This window comes from Sarcophilus harrisii, chromosome 4 (genome assembly GCF_902635505.1).
Source record: "Sarcophilus harrisii chromosome 4, mSarHar1.11, whole genome shotgun sequence".
Classification (NCBI taxonomy): domain Eukaryota; kingdom Metazoa; phylum Chordata; class Mammalia; order Dasyuromorphia; family Dasyuridae; genus Sarcophilus; species Sarcophilus harrisii.
This window is the reverse complement of record NC_045429.1, coordinates 292,830,824-292,843,894: the sequence shown is the minus strand read 5'-3', so window position 1 is coordinate 292,843,894 and position 13,071 is coordinate 292,830,824. Positions and strand designations below refer to the sequence as shown.

General features: G+C 36.3%; 1 long non-coding RNA gene across 2 annotated transcripts; it reads left to right on the top strand.

Annotated features, from left to right (window-relative positions):
- Nucleotides 1–11: 11 nt before the first annotated feature.
- On the top strand, nt 12–7,129 carry LOC116423556. Of its 2 annotated transcripts, XR_004234170.1 has the most exons (4): nt 12–1,530; nt 3,772–3,899; nt 5,682–5,716; nt 7,093–7,129. It is a non-coding gene; the product is annotated as an uncharacterized LOC116423556 (long non-coding RNA). The 2 variants fall into 2 exon arrangements; XR_004234169.1 differs by lacking the exon at nt 12–1,530 and having other exon boundaries at nt 3,564–3,899.
- Nucleotides 7,130–13,071: the final 5,942 nt, after the last annotated feature.

Genomic DNA, 13,071 nt, shown 5'->3' with positions numbered 1-13,071 from the left:
AACCAATTATGGCCAATTCCTCTTCCCCGTCATAAATCTTCATGGATTTCTTAATCTGTTCCCCATTCCTATTTGTTCTCCCAAATTGTTTTTATCTTTTCTCTATTTCCTTAAATAATTTGACCTCTTATTTTATCCCTCTCTCATAAAAAATATATTTTCTACTTCAGTAAAATTCTTCCTAAAAATGTTTGAGTATTTTAGGTTCTCAGGAATAGATTAATTCATAGTTTCTCTTGAATAAATCCCCATGGGTTCTTCTTTATCACACATATGTATCCTTCATCCCTCAATGAACTTTAAGCTCATCAATAGAAAGGAGCACAATTTTCATTTCTCTTGTATATTCTATATCTTTTGACTTAGACCTTTGCTTATTGTTGGCCCACAATAAATAATCCTGATTATGCATCACCATTCTATGTATCACTTCATCTGGACAGAATTATGACAGAAGCATATTTTTGTGGTAATTATATAGTGGTCATTACCAGTGCCTCAGATCGTATATCAATTTCTCTCAGCAAAAAAAGAATATAAATTCCTTGTTATTTTCACCCCCAAAGAATCTATGAGCCCAACAAATTATCTCTCTCTGATGATGATTTAAAAATCACCTGATGATGACTTTGCAACATTCCCTCTTTTGTGTGAATTCTAAACACTGAGTGTTTCTATCAAACAAAAAGCATTTATTAAGTACCTAAGTTTGTATTTTAAAATTACTACCATCATACTGAATGCATACCAATCCTTCCAATCACTCCCTCTTTCCCAGATTTTTGTGTCTTGGTTCTAGTTTCTTCCCATAAGTTGAAGAGAGTGAATTACTGTTTCAATACAGCAACATTTTGAAATGAATCTATGATTTCATCAAAATGGTCCAGATATTTGGAATTCAAAATATGCACACCTTCTCATCTTCATATAATATATTCAATGGGTTGTTGCACTAGGATTCTGGAAATTCTGCATTCAAATCCTGCTTTTGACACTAACTGGTTGTCAATCAGTCAATAAATATTAAGCATCTGCCAGGCAAAACTTCTCTAAGCCACATTCTCCTCAACTCTAAAATAGGGATAGCTAATAGCTATAACACCTACTTTACAAGATTTGTGTAAGATTCAACTGAGAGCTTTGCAAAGAGCTTTGAATAATGTGTCACATCAATATTAATTATTATTGTTGGTATCCTCTCATAAATCTTCCATAAGAATTACTCAATATACTGCTACAGGGAGAATTGTGCCTCCTGCCAAATGAGTACTCCTGATTTTTTTTTCTCTTGGTATAAAAGTTGAGCCAATTGCAGAAAAATTTTTATCTTGACAGAGACTTTTTTTGTGAGAACTGAGAGCCATGTCTTTGATTCACCATTGCAACAAGATTGACAGAAGCCATACCACTAGAGATCAGAGGTTCTTCCTTAACCTTTTCTGTTTCATAAACCATTTTGGCAGCATGGTGAAGCCTTGGAACTTATAGAGCCTTCTTAAAATAATATGAGTGCCATCGGTCATTCACAAAGTTAGTATGAATTTATTTAATTTGATTGCCTTTTTCCTAATGTAGTGGGGCCTTTGCCCTAAATGCATACAATAAATACATGGGATTATAAAGGAAATCAACTATATTGAAAATGACATAGTATTCCATTCTTCCATTCCAATCTTAAGTTATGAAATAAAGCATTCAAGGTTATATTGAGCTTAAGACACAGAACTCCTTTCATCAATACCCAGGCTCTTTAACTGCCTTATCTCCCACTCTCCTTCCAGGAACATTTCTTAATGGCTTCTTCTCAGGTTTCCACACTTGGTTAAAAAACCCAGTCATTGAGCCTAAGGGAGTACTTACTATCCTGGAAGACTACTTCCTTGGGAGTAGTTGGATGAGAAGCCAAATTTACCAGGAGAAGCTTTAAAATTGGTATAGTAGGAGGATTGGCAGCTTGTTCTTTTAGAGCCCCAGCCCTGATCCCTAAACAAATTCCTCCTATGGAGTCTCCTTTCTAGAAGCTCTCATTGCCCCAGATGAATGGTCAGAGCAGCTCCCAACTGAGGAGCATGAGGGAAGGAGGGTTGTGTGGTATTTGTTAGGCTTGTTAGAAATAAGTATTTGGTGAAGGGGCAGTGAGGCAGGGAGTCCATGGTTTTGAGGTCCCTGGGGTAGAGGCCAGAGTTCCCAGGAGGGGTGGTGTTAAGGACCATGCCTAAGTGTGAAGGCACAGGTCAATTCTCCAAAAGTCCCACAGCTGTGAATCATAACACCCCTGAAGAAATTGCAAATCGGCCTTTACAGACACAGATGTTGCTTGTGTATTGGTAATGAAATAAATTGGAGGCAAGAGGGAAGAGTAGAGAGGTCAGAGAATGCAACTGTCTCTCAATCTCCTTATATTGTTATCATCCTCTCACATGAAGGGATCTTTTCTGCTGGTCTGAGTTAGATCCCCAATAGGCACTGACATAGCTCCCATAACAGGGGGGTGCTTGCATTTGTTGAGGCTGCCATCCCTTATGGGAACTCTCTCTCACTCTTGCTTTCACTCTTTTGGGGCCTTCTGAAGCATCATTATTATTTAGTTACTGCCTGAACCCTTGTAGCCTATTCCTTTGCTTAGCCAGCATGCTGCAGGAAGCGAGTGAAGAGAGGAAGATTCTTGGGATTATTTATAGAATTTGTCCTAGGACAATCTGTTCAGTGAAGTGTCACTGAACATGATATTAAACTTCTGAGAAGAACCCAGGACTATCTACTTCCATTGAAGTCACACCATAGCAGCCTTATTGCTTAATAAAATTTCATAAAATTTGAGTTTGAAGGGACCATGGAAATTGCCTAGTTAAGCTCCATCACTTTACAAATATTAAAACTGAGGCACAGAGAGTTCAAGTGACCTGCTCAAAGACACATAACTAATTAGTCCCATAATTAGGAGCAGAATCCAGGTTTCCTGATCTAATGCTCTTATAATAGGCAGCATGTTTCTATCTCTTGTCTAGTTTCCCTAGTTTCATCCTCTCCCCTTTCCTGTATATAAGATCTAGATTACTTAGTACTTATGTATTTAATGTTGGTATCCTCTCATAAATCTTCCACAAGAATTACGCAATATACTGCTACAGGGAGAATTGTGCCTCCTGCCAAATGAGAACTGATTTTTTTTCTCTTGGTATAAAAGTTTGATCTCATCAATTTAAGAATTCCTTCCAATGATGCAGATCCAGACCCACTGATGCCTTTCTATACCATAGGATTCTCATCCATTTCTATCCAAAATACTGGAGGCCTTATTCAATATCTTGAGATACCCATCTGTCAGAACTTGCTCTTGCTACATGACCAGACTATCTTCTTTTTTTGCCATGCAATTGGTGGTGACATCCTTTATTCCTATTCTTATACCCATTATGTGAGTTTGAATTTTCTTTTGCCTGATCCTGATTTTTAGTTCTTCAGAAATCATGATGTTTCAGGTCTCACTACCATATAGCAACACTGGTAAGATGTTCAAATCAAAAAGTTGATTGTTTTTTGTTATGGAAAACTTGAGTTAGTAAAAGTACTTTATAATTTCTCAAAGGAGGTCACTCTTCTCCTCCTTTTCAACTCTGTCATTTGTCCGAGATACTGTTGGACAAACTCTAAAAGATGTCCATTCAGATTATGTTGAAATATGGGTAACAGAAATTCTTCATGTATATGGCCTTTTCTGGGTAAATAAACCAGCCAAACTCATTTGAGTAGTTTACAACTCTCTTTCAGGAGGCTCTTTAAAGTCTTGGATTTTGATGTAATAGTACAATGCCATTCCCAAATAGGAGCATACAGAGGACCTTTCCATGATTCCTTCTCAGTCTGAATTTCCTCCATTCCAACAGCAAATACTTTTGGTAAGCATACATGCCCCTATTTTACCCTCACCTCATATTTATCACCCAATAGGGATTTTTCTGTTATATTTTTCAAGAAATCTTGAATAATTGATAGATGGATGAGAGATACCTTCTTGTAAAAGAGCTTGTAAGTCTGTTTCATTCTACCAAGTTAAATATTTTTCTTAATAAGCAATAAACACAAAAAAGAATCTTGCCATTAAAGGAGATACATTATTAGCAGCTTTGCTACTGTATGCTAAGAACCATGGGAACTTTCCATCTGATTTGCTGTTAAAAATAGATATGTTATCTGTCCCATTAGGATGTAAACTCCTTAAGAACAAATACTGCCTTACTATTTTATCTGTATCCCCCCATATTTGCACAGTTTTATACATAAGTATTTTAATAAAGGCTTTTTCATTCATTCATCTACATTTTTAATCAATTGCAAAATGGTAAAAATTTGATTATTAAACATTGCTTCCCAAAAAAACCCCCATTTATTTCCTACTAATTACTTACAAGAAAAGGAGTAAAGGATTACTAATTGTAGAGGGTGGAACTTTAGGGAAGTATACTTGAAACAAGTATACTTGAAACAAGGTGTTAACTCAGTGGAATTGATGAGATGATTGTTCTCTAGTTCACTTATATACTTAGTATTTAGCATGGTAATGTAAATGGTTCTCTAAGTTCACATATAATCAGAATGCTATAATAATGTAATTACAATAAGGTATATAAGGGCTAATAAGTACTGGAAGATAGATATTCTATCTTTGACCAGTCTCGTGGGTGGCTCTCATGCCTCCTGCACTAAGATCAAAACTAGGCCAGAATAAAAAATCTACTATATTTTTGACCATTCTCATGGTATCTATCCTGCTGAGACCAAGGCCCATCCCAAGGACCTCCAGAAAGCTAGCCCAAACACTATAACTAATGATTTTTCCTCAGTCCTAATCCTTCCCTTGGCCTCTCTTCAGCCTTTATCACTGCCAATTACTTTCTTTCCCTGGACACTCTCTTCTCTAGATCTTCAGGAAACCACTCTCTCCCAGCTCTCCTCCTACCTACCTAATTACTCCTTCTCTGTCTCCTTTGGTGGATCTTCATCTAAGTCATACCTGCTAAAAATGATTGTCCTTGAGGATAGTATATTAGTTCCTCTTCTCTTTTACCTTTATATTATTTTACTTGATTAGCTCATCAACTAATAATTCTCAAATCTACTTAGTCAGCCTTAATTTCTCTGCTGACACAGAATTGCATCTCCAACTGCCTATTAGATATCTTGAACTGGATGGCTTGCAGACAATTTAAAGTTAGCATGTCCATAACTCAACTCATTATTTTCACACACACACACACACACACACACACACACACACACACTGCCCTTTTAGTAACTTCCTTATTATTGTCATCCAAGCTCAAAACCTAGGTTTTATCCTCCAATCCCCATTCTTCTCATGCTACATATCCAATCTGTTGCCAAGACCTATTGTTTTTACTTTTATGACATCTCTTGCATATGCCCAAATGAAAGAATATTTGTGAAACAAACTTATTCTCTTCATTTTGTCTTCCCTAAAGTCTAATGCCTATCGATTATCTATCTGAAAAACTATCAAATTAATCTTTATAATATGCTCTTTGATTGAGTTACTAACCTACTTTAAAATCTTCAATGGTTGCCCATTGTTTACTAAATCCAACTTTTTTATCCCAATAGTGCCTTATATATATTCAACTCTCTAAGTCAAACCACATAACCTGCTATTTTCTAAACAGGCCCAGCACAGAAAAGATCGTCTTGGTCCTTTGAGGTATGTCTTTCCTTCTGCCTGAAATATCCCTTTCCATCTCCTTTTATCAAAATCATACTATAATGATCAACCAATCAATAAATATTAATTTAAACTATTTGTGCTAGATGCTGGAGATATGATCCAACTAAAATCTTAATGAAGTATCTTTTATCTACTCAGTTAGAATTGAATTCTACCATTTCCTGAATATAAGAAAATAGGTTGTAAGAGGATAACTTTGATAACTGTTGAGCTTAATAATAGATCATTTTAAACCATGCTTGAATTTGCTTTCATTACTTCCTGTAACTTCTCTAACTTTATAATTTTTTCTAAATCAGTCATACATTTATCAAGCATTTTCTAAGGTTTACTAGGCATTAGGCACTTTACTAAGATGTGCAGTTACAAAGAAAGGCAAAGAGGACTGCCTTTAGAAAGGACTTTATATGTATGTATATGTACCAATGCTCTTTTAAAAGTATAAAAAAATCTACAAAGGGATTGATGAGTATTCTATACTTAATTTTCTCAGATACCTACCCTTAAAGTATACTGATTACTGGATTTATGCCAGAATGAAGAGATATCATCATTTATTGTATAAATGCATAGAGGGCTAAGAGCTTCTGGTCCTACTGACTTTATATTTGTATAGGAAAACTATCACCCCATAGATAAAAAAAAATTACCTGTCACCTTTTTGAATGACTTGTACAGTTTTTAATAAGTAAGAGGTGACTTCCAGCCAAGATGGCGGCGAGGAGGCACACAGCTGTGTAAGCTCCGCATTTTCTCTCGGAATCCATCTCATTACAAGCCTCTGAATTAATACCTGACTGAAAAAAAAACCCACAAATAGTTACCAAAAGAAGGCATCCTTGAGATTCGACAGGAAAGGTCTATTTTTGCTCGAGGGCGGGACGGTTTTAGATCGGGCACAGGCTGAGGGCAGCGGCAGCCAGAGCTTGGCAGGCAGCTCACAGACCAGAGTGGGTTGGGGTGTGATCTCAGCCGTCTCTGCGGGGAGAGCTTTGCTACAGGATGGGATACTTTGCCCTGGCAGCAAGTCAGTAGCCCAGCAGAGAAACTAAAAACACGGGGGTGGGAGGGATGGGGGGTGGTGAAGAATACAACCCCAAACAGCTGGAGTTCCTTGGGACCTGGCCACCCCTCCCCCAACGTCTCAGCACCCCCAGAGCCGGCACAACACAGTCCTGCTGTGCCTTTGGCTGCCCCCAGTCTGTGGGGGAAGCCGAACACCACCCAGCCCCTCCCCCAAAAAAGCAGATTCCATTTGGGGTTTTTTTCCTTTTTTTTCCTTTGCTAGTTTGTCTCTGATTCTTCTCTGACAAAATGAGCAAAAAGTTGAAAAGGATCTTAACGATTTTCAGCTTTTATACGGACAGAGAGCAGACTCTAAACCCGAGGGACTAAAACAGATTATCTCCAGGTGAATCCCCAAAGGAGGAGAATCATCTGTTCCTCAAAGATAATCCTTAGAAAAATTAAAAGGCTCTTCCCAAAGAGCTAGAAGAAAAATGGGAAAAGGAGAGGGAGGTTTTGGAAGAGTCTGGAGAAGCATCTCCCTCATTTAAAGACAGAGGGAAAAGAAATCAAACTTAAAAATAGGATTAGTGAATGAAACAAAAAAAAGCCTTTTAAAGAATAAAATTGGGAAATGGAAAAACATTCCATAGAACAAATTGGACTATTAGAAAAAGATATAAAAAGTGAGTGAAGAAAACACTTCATTGAAAATCAGAATAGAACAAATGGAATTGAAATGATTGAGGAGACAAGAAGAATCAGTCAAGCAAAACCAAAAAAATCAAACAATGGAGAAAAATGTGAAATACCTTCTGGGGAAAACAACAGACCTGGAAAATAGGTCTAGAGAGACAATCTGAGAATTATTGGATTCCCAGAAAAATGATGAAAAAAGAGCCTGACACCATTTTCCAGGAAATTATCAAAGAGAACTGCCCAGAAGTCATAGAAAGAGAGGGTAAAATAGACATTGAAAGGATCTATGATCACCCACTGAAAGGGATCCTAAAATCAAAACACCAAGAAAATAGTGGCCAAATGCCAGAGCCTCAAACGGGAAAAATACTCCAAGGGCTAGAAAACACCTAATTAAATATAGAGGAGCCACAGTAAGGATCACCCAAAATCTAGCAGCATCCACATTAAAAGATCAAAGGGCCTGGAATATGATATTCCAAAAGGCTAAGGAACTTGATATGCAACCAAAAATAACTTATCCAGCTAGAATGAGCATCTTTTTCCAGGAAAGAAGCTGGTCATTCAACAAAATAAGTGAATTTCACCTATTTTTGGTGAAAAAACCAGAACTAAACAAGAAGTTTGATCTGCAAATATAGAACTCAAGAAAAACCTAAAAAGGTAAAAAGAAATCTTGGGAACTATATTTCTGCTGTAAAGATGTATAAAAAATACATGTATACCTTGTTCTAGAAATTAGAGGTGGAAAAAGATATTAGAAAAAGGATAAAGTGGGGGTACTATATCTCACAAAGAGGCAAAGGAAACCTATTATATCTGAGAGAAAGAATGGAGGGGGCTGAATATAGTGGGTATTTTACTGCCATAAGAATTAACTTTAAGAGAAAAAATTTTAGACATATTCAATGTATAGTGAAACTTCTCCCATCTCATTGAAAAGTGAGAAGGGAAAAGTGAAAAGGGAAGTAATAAGCTAAGCAGAAGGGAATACAGAAACTGTGAGGGAAAGGAGTAAGATAAGGGGAGGAGAAATTCCATTCAGAATAACTGTCGACAGCATAAAATATTTGGGAATCTATCTACCAAAGGAAAGTCAGGAATTATATGAGCAAAATTACAAAAAACTTTCCACACAAATAAAGTATTACCTTAAACAATTGGAAAAATATAAGTGCTCCTGGATAGGTCAGCAAATATAATAAAGATGACAATATCCCTAAACTAATCTATTTATTTAGTGCTATACCAATCAGACTTCCAAGAAAATATTTTAATGATCTAGAAAAATAACAACAAAATTCATATGGAATAATAAAAGGTCAAGAATCTCAAAAAGAATTAATGAAAAAAAATCAAATGAAGATGGCTTATGTACCTGATCTAAAACTATATTATAAAGAGCAGTCACCAAAACCATTTGGTATTGGCTAAGAAATAGATTAGTTGATCAGTGGAACAGGTTAGGTTCACAAGACAGAATAGTCAACTATAGCAATTTAGTGTTTGACAAACCCAAAGATCCTAACTTTTGGGATAAGAGTTCATTATTTGACAAAAACTGCTGGGATAACTGGAAATTAATATGGCAGAAATTAGGCATGGACCCACACTTACCAAGATAAGATCAAAATGGGTCCATGATTTAGACATAAAGAACGAGATTATAAACAAATTGGAGGGACATAGGATAGTTTATCTCTCAGACTTGTGGAAGAGGCAGAAATTTGTGACTAAAGACGAACTAGAGACCATTATTGATCACAAAATAGAAAATTTTGATTACATCAAATTAAAAAGCTTCTGTACAAACAAAACTAATGTAAACAAGATTAGAAGGGAAGCAACAAACTGGGAAAATATCTTCATAGTTAAAGGTTCTGATAAAGGCCTCATTTCCAAAATATATAGAGAACTGACTCTAATTTATAAGAAACCAAGCCATTCTCCAATTGATAAATGGTCAAAGAATATGAAGACAATTTTCAGATGATGAAATTGAAATTATTACCACTCATATGAAAGAGTGTTCCAAATCATTATTAATCAGAGAAATGCAAATTAAGACAACTCTGAGATCTACCACTACACACCTGTCAGATTGGCTAAGATGACAGGAAAAAATAATGATGATTGTTGGAGGGGATGCAGGAAAACTGGGACATTGATACATTGTTGGTGGAGCTGGAAAGAATCCAACCATTCTGGAGACAATCTGAATTATGCCCAAAACGTTATCAAACTGTGCATACCCTTTGATCCAGCATGTTTCTACTGGGCTCATACCCAAAGAGATACTAAAGAAGAAAAGGGGACCAGTATGTCCAAAATATTTGTGGCAGCCCTGTTTGTAGTGGCTAGAAGCTGGAAACTGAGTGGATGCCCATCAATTGAGAATGGTTGGGTAAATTGTGGTATATGAATGTTAGGAATATTATTGTTCTGTAAGAAAATGACCAGCAGGATGAATATGAGAGGCTTGGAGAGAATTACATGAACTGATGCTAAGTAAAATGAGCAGAAACCAAGAGATCATTATATATGTCAACAAGATACGTATGAAGATGTAATCTGATGGAAGTGGATTCTTTGACAAAGAACCTAATTCAGTTTCAATTGATCAGTGATGGACAGAAGCAGTACACCCAAAGAAAACACTGGGAAATGAATGTAAACTGTTTGCATTTTTGTGTTTCTTCCGGTTATTTTACCTTCTGAATCCAATTCCCTGTGCAATAAGAAAACTGTTTGGATCTGCACACATACATTGTATCTAGGATATACTAGGACACATTCAACATATATAGGACTGCTTGCCATCTAGGGGAGGGGGTGGAGGGGGGAGGGAAAAATCAGAACAGAAGTGAGTGCAAGGGATAATGGTGTAAAAAAATTACCCTGGCATGGATTCTGTCAATAAAAAGTTACTATAATTAAAAAAAAAATAAGTAAGAGGTACTTTGTTTATTCTTAATTCAACAGAAAAAAAAATAAAGCTAATTCCAAGCTAAATCTGGGGCTGTTTGGAGATGGCTTGTGACATCACACAATGGTCACTTAGATGGTAGCAGAGATCTATCTGGGAAGTATCTTAACTATAAGAAATGAGCTTGTTCAAAACTTTTTGTTCATATGTACATCATCAGTGAGTCCTAGGTCACTGACCAGAAAAGTCTAGAGCAAGGCTTCAAACTCCAAATCTAGAGATTCGAGAGAAAGAAAGAGGACTTGGAGTAGAGAAGAGAAGCTCCTTTATTTTTGTGTTCTGGCTTTGGGCTGCTGGTATGTGCACCAGGGATTTTAAGAGTTGTTCAATAGGGATGCTGCAACTTTCTTTGGAAATTTAGGTGTAAATTCCAGACATATTTTCTTTTCATTTATTTCTCCCACAGCCTTTGGAAGTAGAGTCAAATTATTTCATAGTTTCTAGACACACAGAATAATAGAATTTAGATTTTCAGATAATACAAGTATTGTTATTTCCATTTTGCATGCAAGGAAACACACCTAAATACTGTGCCCATATAGCTTTGTGGCCTATTCCATTTTTAAACAAAGAAGAAAAAATTACATTAGCAGAATTCTGACCAAAAATTTGGCAGCCTGAATTCAACTAATCAAAAAATTTTTGACCTATAATTTAAGGAGAGAAACTGATTTTTTTAAAAGGCTAATTATAGGGTTTTCATTTTTAAAATAATTAACAAGCTAACCAACAAATAGCTTTAATGACATGTTCTGATTCACCTCAATTTCCTACACTTTTTCTATACCTACAATATAATGAGAATTGAGGTTTAAAATTGAGGCAAAATTCTCAATTACCAAAGAAAGATTTAACCATAAGTCAAGAAAGTGAATTGATCCATTGATCCAGTTTTTAAAAGTTTTTCAGTAACAAGAGCTGAAATAAAATGGATTTTTCCTTAACCAACTCAGTTACTGAGAAAATTCTTTAGGTTCTCCCACATTCACAGGTCTATGCAAAGGAATTTCTTAAACTTTACTCAAAAGATATCTAATAATCAACTCTATAGCTCTTGGTACCAAGGCCTTCTCCCTAACCCCTGGCTTTGTAGGGGGAAAAAAAGAGTTATTCACAAGGGAGATGAAAGTATGTTCATAGGTCTTTCCTCATCTGTGCTATTCTCATTTTACTCAACAACTTATCTTTTCCCTCAAATGAAAGGTAGATTTCATTCACCTTTATTCTCCTTAGAAACTATAGATTATGAGAGTACTAATCAGTGCTTAGCCTCATTATGGGTAGTATCAATGCACCTCTGAGCCCCAAAGTCTTCATGTATGAAAGGATCTTGTGTCTGCAGCAACACTTGAAGGTTGGCTATACCCTTCTTATCTCCTCAAGTATGTTGTCTCCTCTTACTCAAATTAATCTTTTTTAAAGTGAGTTAAGTTGAAAATGAGGGGGGAAAGGAGCAAAATGGAGTTAAATCAAGTGTAAATCAGCCATGGAGTTGTAGTGTTTAAAAAATATAAGACTTCTAGACCAAAGGAAATAGGGTTCAAATCTGACCTTAATGTTTACTAGCTGTGCATTTTCTGAGCCTCTTTCTATTTTTAATATTTAACTCTGGGGGTGTCAAGAGTACCAAATAAAATCATGTGTAAAGCATTAAATAAATATGTCCCATTTCTGTGCTTAACATTTTCTAGCCCCTAAATCAGGGCAATTTTAGTCAACTAGCAAATGACAAGCACTGTGCTGATCTTTCCTTTTAGTCCAGGGGTCCTCAAACTTTTTAAATAGGGGGCCAGTTCACTGTCCCTCAGACTGTTGGAGGGCCGGAAAACAAAAACTATGAACAAAATCCTACACACACTGCATATATCTTATTTTGAAGTGAAGAAACAAAATGGGAACAAATACAACATTTAAAATGAAATAAAGTTAAATCAACAAACTTACCAGTATTTCAATGGGAATTATGGGCCTGCTTTTGGCTAATGAGATGGTCAATGTCTGGTTCCATATTTGTCACTGCTAGTTGTAACAAGTGATGCAAGTGTGCACCCATTAGTCTTGATCTGGTTGGAGATTTCAATTGTTCCATTCTAGAAAAAGTCTGTTCACAGACATAAGTGCTGCCAAAGATGGTTGCCATTTTGAGTGCATGGTTCCTGAGATGAGGATATGTCTCAGAGGGGAGAGATGCATAGAAATTATGAAGGCTGCTTGACTTGAATGCGTTTTTCAGAGAGTCACAATTCTGCAGTTCAGCCAGTTCCATTTGGTAAATTGTATCCACATTTTCAATGTCAATAGAAAATGGGTTACGGAAAAGCTGTATGTCCTGTTCATGGAGATGAAGCTCTTTAAATCTAAATTGGAACTCCTTTTGCAATTTTTCCAGTGAATCCACACATGTTTTATTTGGGAATGCAATCAGCAGTTTTTCCACTAACAAATTTTGAGTTGTGGGGAGATAGCAGAAGTTTTCCTCCTTCACTTGTTTGATGAGGAGGCCTAATTTTACTTCAAATGCTTTGACATGTGATTGCATATCACAGATGAGCTTCCCCTTTCTTTGAAGTTGCATACTGAAATTGCTGAGTAGCTCTGTTACATCTGTCAGAAAGGCAAGGTGCCATTTCCATTCTGCATC